Below are 6,212 nucleotides of genomic sequence, written 5' to 3'. Positions count from 1 at the left end.
ACTCCCCCGACCTCATCCCTAGCTTATTGGAGAGAGCGGAGGCCCGGCCGTCAGAGGACCCGAGTTCCAATCGCGGTACCGCCACGCGCCGCCTTCGTGACCGCGGGCAAGTCACGGAGCTTCTCTGTGCCTCAGCCACCTCATCCGAAATTGGGGATTTTCTGTTCTTCCTATTCGGATCGTGAGTCCCGTGTGGGTCGGGGACTATCCCGTATCCCCCCCCCCCCCCCAGCATTTAGAAAGCGCTTGACACATAGCAAGTGCTTATAAATAATACAGTTATTATTCCACCCCTCGCCGCCGGCCTCTCGCCACCCATCCCCCGTGCCCTGTCTCTGCCAGCCTCTCTGTCCGTCCCCGCCGCCCCCGCCTCCTGGCCTCTCCGAGCCCCGCCGCCTCTCCTCCGGGCTGGCTCAGGCCCAAGGGTGTGGGCCAGGAGGAGCCGAGGGCCTGGGGCTTCTGCCCGATGTATGCGTTACCGCCGGCCCCCATCCCAGCCAAGACCCACGACCTAGTGACCTTTCGACCTGGATCTCAGCTCACTGGGGGCAGCCCCTCCCAGAGAGGAGGAAGCGTCCCCTCCACCAGGGAGGCCCCGGCGTCCGGGACCTGGGCTCGCCTCCTCCTCTCCCGCCAGAGGAGCGACCCGGACCCCACCGTGCGGACCCCCTCGGTCCCCCAGACCGTGCCAACCAGCCTGCCCGGGCTTGTACCTGGCCCAGAGCGGTGGAAGGCGTGTGGGGTCACCGGGGGCGGTAGCGGGGAGACCGGTCCCGGGCAGAGACCACGGAGGGAGGGCGGGCGGGGCCCGGGCTGCCCTGACTTCAGAGGGAGGACCCCCACTCAGAGCCGGGTCCAGATCGGACCCCTTTTTCTCGTTTAGGGTATTGGTTAGGTGCCGGGCACTTTTCTGAGTGCTGGGGTCGATACCGAGCAATGAAGTTGGACCCAGTCCCTGTCCCACTTGAGGCTCACGGTCTTAATCCCCGTGAGGCACGGAGAAGTGAAACGACTTGCCCCAGGTCCCAAGTGGCGGAGCCGGGATTAGAACCCAGATCCTTATGACTCCGGGGCCCGGGCTCCAGGTGATGCTGCTGCTCAGATACCCCTAAGAAGGGAGCCCAGACCACAGGGAGAGTGATTCCTCGGGGTCAGGTGAGGGGATCAGACTTGGGGGAGCCCCCGACGGCGGAGGTCGGGGGTTTTTCCTGTAAAAACCCAGTGGCGTGCGGGGAGTGGAGACCCGCATCGACGCTGGGGGAAGACTGGTCACCCCGGTGATGTCACGGGGCTGATTGCATCTTCCCCTCCCTCTGGCATTTCCCCCGACGACGAGGGTGGAGGGAGCCTAGGTGGCTCCTGGAGAGGAGTAGACGTGCCCACCAGCTGTGGAGGGAGGTGGTACAGGGTGGCAGTGCCCCGCTGGTTAAAGGGAGCTGGAAGCCCTGGACCGGTGGGGAGGGTAGAGACCACATTCTACCTTCCCTCGTGCCCACCCGGCAGAATTAGGGATGATGATAATAATCACGGTATTTGTTCTGTGCGGCAGGCACTGTACTAAGCGCCGGGGCGGATGCAAGCAAATGGGACAGAACCTGTCCCACGTGGAGCTCACGGTCCCAATCCCCATTTTATAGGTGAGGTGCCCGAGGCACGGAGGAGTGCAGTGACTCGCCCACGGTCACAGCAGATAAGTGGAGTCAGAATTAGCACCCATGACCGTCTGACCCCCTGGCCCTCGCTCTATCCGCTAGGCCGTGGTGCTTCACCTAGGTACCAGAAGACCCCCAGCTCCACCCTGGACCCTCACCCAGAGCCCCCTTGCTGGAAGGGGCCCAGGCGAGGTCTTCTTGCATCCGAGCCCTCGAATCGCCCCCACGTACTCTCTCGCCCGGGGAGGCACGGAAACCCCCGAGGCTCTAATCCGAATTCTGCCATTTTTCTCCTCCCGTGACCTTGGGCAAGTCACTTAACTTCTCTGGACTTCATCTGTAAAATGGGGATGGGAGAGGGTGAGCCACGTGTGGGACGGGGCCTGGGTCCAACCCGATTAGCTCGTATCCACCCCAGCGCTTAATGCGGTGCCTGGCCCAAAGTCGGCCCTGAACGAATACCGTAATTACGATGATTATTCTCTGATTTGCGGTCCCCGAGCGCCAGGTTCGGGACACTCGGGAGACGGGGGAGGCCCGGGGATTGCGCGGGGTCAGGCCGTTTCTCTTACAGGCCGGGGGCGGTGAGTTGCCCCCGAGGCCTGCCGCCCGCGTGAGGCTCGGCCCTGTCGACACCCGCCTTGGGCCCAACCTAAGGGGTCCTGGCCAGGTGCCCCCCACCGAGGGCGTGAGGTGCTGCAATTCTCCCCGCCCCGGCTGGGCCAACAGACGCTTTCACCTCCAGAATACAGTGCAGATAATAATAATAATACTAATGCCTGTTCGTTTACTACATTCCAAGCACTGTCCCAGCGAGTGCTGGGGTAGGTACAGGGTAATTAGGTTGGACGCCGTCCCTGTCCCACATGGGGCCCCCATACTTCTAGGGAAGTCGCCTGGCTCCGTGGAAGGAGCCCGGGCTTGGGAGTCCGAGGCCATGGGTTCGAATCCCGGCTCTGCCCCTTGGCAGCTGGGTGACTGTGGGCAAGTCACTTCACTTCTCTGGGCCTCAGTGACCTCATCTGGAAAATGGGGATGAAGACTGGGAGCCTCACGTGGGACAACCTGATGACCCCGGATCTACCCCAGCGCTTAGAACAGTGCTCTGCGCATAGTAAGCGCTTCATAAATACCAACATTATTCTTATTCTCTTAGTCCCTGTTTCACCGATGAGGTAGCTGAGGCCCAGGGAAGTTAAAAGTGACTTGCCCACAGTCACCCAGCTGACAGGTGGCCGAGGCGGAATTCGAACCCATGACCTCTGGCTCCCAAGGCCCCGCTCTTGCCACTGAGCCACGCTGCTTCGGCTTCGGCCACAAGGAGGCGCCACTCTCCGCCTCGGGGCGCCCCCTGGAGGGCCGCGGCCTGAATAAGCCCCCCAATTTTGAGATTTCCCCCCCCCCCCCCGTCGCCCTGGAGACCCCCATCACCCCTCCAGATCGGGCCTCCCTGCGACCCCCACGCAGGGGGACCGGAATCCAAAGTTTTTCATAATAATGTTGATATTTGTTAAGCGCTTACTAGGTGCCGAGCACTGTTCTAAGCGCTGGGGTAGACACAGGGGAATCAGGTTGTCCCCACGTGGGGCTCACAGTCTTAATCCCCATTTTACAGATGAGGTAACTGGGGCACAGAGGAAGTGAAGTGACTTGCCCACAGACACACAGCTGACAAGTGGCAGAGCTGGGATTCGAACTCATGACCTCCGACTCCAAAGCCCGTGCTCTTTCCACTGAGCCACGCTGCTTCTCTACCAGAGAATTTGTTGAGCGCGTCTGGGAGGGCAGGGCACTTAGGGGAGCACTGAGAGAGTACGACATAAGGCTGGCATTTGTTAAGCCCTTACTACGTGCCCAGCACTGTACTAAGCGCTGGGGTAGATACAAGATCAGCACGTTGTCCCACGTGGGGCTCCCCGTCTTCATCCCCGTTTTCCAGAAGAGGTCACTGAGGCCCAGAGAAGTGAATTTATTCGATTTATTGCTATTGTCTGTCCGTCTCCCCCGATTAGACCGTAAGCCCGTCAAAGCGCGGGGACTGTCTCTATCTGTTACCGATTTGGCCATTCCAAGCGCTTAGTGCAGTGCTCTGCCCGTAGTAAGCGCTCAATAAATACTACTGAATGAATGAATTGACTTGCCCCAAGTCTCCCAGCTGACAAGTGGCGGAACGGGGATTAGAACCCACGCCCTCTGACTCCCAAACCCAGTCTCCTTCCACTGAGATGTTCATTAAGTCATTCATTAAGTCATTCCTTCATTCAGTGGTATTTATTGAGCGCTTACTGTGTGCAGAGCACTGTACTAAGCGCTTGGGGTGGACCATTCAGCAATAAGGAGAGACGATCCCTGCCCACGACGGCCTTTCATTCATTCATTCATTCATTCGATAGTATTTATTGAGTGCTTATTATGTGCAGAGCACTGGACTAAGCGCTTGGAATGGACAAATCGGTAACAGAGAGAGACAGTCAATACGTTCCCTGCTCTTGGGGAGCTTCCAGGTTGGCGGGGGGGCGCCGGGGGTCAGGGGTGATCTCCCCCGGAGCCCCGGAAGGTCGAGGACGCAGGGCTGCCCAAGGTCGGTGGGGAGTTTAGGGGAGAGGAGCTGGGAGGTCCCAGGACAGTCAGTCGGGCTTCTTTAAGGGTGGTATTGGTTGAGGGCTTACCCTGTGCCGGACACTGTGCTAAGCACTGGGGTGGATCCAAGCAAATCGGGTTGGACGCGGTCCCTGTCCCACCTGGAGCTCACACTCTCCATCCCCATTTGACAGCTGAGGAAACTGAGGCCCACAGACGTGAAGTGACTTGCTCAAGGTCGCACAGCAGACGAGTGGCGGAGCCTCGCCGGGGGGGGGGGGGGGGATCCCCGCTTGGCCTTTCTTCTCCAGCCTCAGTTTCCCCAGGGAGCCCGGCCCCCTCGGTGGGGCAGGAAGTGGAGAGCACCGAGGATGGGAGGGGGGAAGTCCAAGGAGCACGGTGCTCTGCCCGGGGTAGGTGCCCACCTCGAACTCAACACCTCCCCGCGCTTCCCGGCCACCGCCTGGGGTTCCTGGCCCTATCGTGCCGCCCCGCTGCGTCTGTGTGTGTTTGTGTGTGTGAACGTAACTGCCCGGGTCCATCTGTGGGGGGGTCCCGGGTCATTTTTTGTGTATCTTACCGTGCCTGTGTCACTACTTGTCTGTATGTGTGTGTTTGTGTGGACCTTCCTGGGTCACTACGTTGAAATCTGTGTCTGTACATCTCCCCTGCCTATCTGGGGTTATATTGTCTGTGTGTCTGTGTTAGTGTGTGTGTCTGTGTTTGTATGACTGTAACTACTTGGGGTCTATCTGTGTGTGTCCCGTGTCATTTTTTGTGTATATCTTACCGTGCCTGTGAAACTGCTTGTGTGTGTGTGCGTTTGTGTGGACCTTCCTGGGTCACCGGGTAGAAATCTGTGTCTGTACATCTCCCCTGCCTATCTGAGGATATATTGTGTGTGCCTGTGTGTGTTTGTATGACTGTGACTACTTGGGGGTCTATCTGTGGGTGTCCCGTGTCATTTTTTTGTGTATCTTACCGTGCCGGTGAAGCTACTCGTCCGTATGTGTGCGTTTGTGTGGACCTTCCTGGGTCACTATGTAGAAATCTGTGTCTGTACCTCTCCTCTGCCTCTCTGGGAGTATAGTGTGTTTGTGTATGCTTGTGTCTGTATGAATATAACTTCCCGGGTCCATCTGTGGGTGTCCCGTGTCATTTTTTGTGTATCTTACCGTGCCTGTGAAACTGCTTGTCTGTGTGTGTGCGTTTGTGTGGACCTTCCTGGGTCACCGGGTAGAAATCTGTGTCTGTACATCTCCCCTGCCTATCTGAGGATATATTGTGTGTGCCTGTGTGTGTTTGTATGACTGTGACTACTTGGGGGGTCTATCTGTGGGTGTCCCGTGTCATTTTTTTGTGTATCTTACGGTGCCGGTGAAGCTACTCGTCCGTATGTGTGCGTTTGTCTGGATCTCCCTGGGTCACTATGTAGAAATCTGTGTCTGTACCTCTCCTCTGCCTCTCTGGGAGTATAGTGTGTTTGTGTATGCTTGTGTCTGTATGAATATAACTTCCCGGGTCCATCTGTGGGTGTCCCCTGTCATTTTTTGTGTATCTTACCGTGTGCCTGTGAAACTGCTTGTCTGTGTGTGTGCGTTTGTGTGGACCTTCCTGGGTCACCGGGTAGAAATCTGTGTCTGTACATCTCCCCTGCCTATCTGAGGATATATTGTGTGTGTGTGTGTTCGTATGACTGTGACTACTTGGGGTCCATCTGTGGGTGTCCCGTGTCATATTTTTGTGTATCTTCCCGTGCCTGGGAAGCTACTCGTCCGTATGTGTGCGTTTGTGTGGACCTTCCTGGGTCACAATGTAGAAATCTGTGTCTGCACATCTCCCCGGCCTCTCTGGGGGTGTATCGTGTGTTTGTGTGTGTGTGTGAGCACTCTCCGGGTGCCTGTCTCTGTGGGTCTTCCTGAGTCTCTCTCCGTGTCTCTGTTTGCTCTTCCTCTCTGTGTCCCTTCCGTCCTTTAGATC

The sequence above is a fragment of the Ornithorhynchus anatinus genome, chromosome X2 (genome assembly GCF_004115215.2).
Source record: "Ornithorhynchus anatinus isolate Pmale09 chromosome X2, mOrnAna1.pri.v4, whole genome shotgun sequence".
Taxonomy (NCBI): Eukaryota; Metazoa; Chordata; class Mammalia; order Monotremata; family Ornithorhynchidae; genus Ornithorhynchus; species Ornithorhynchus anatinus.
This window is presented reverse-complemented; position numbering follows the sequence as displayed.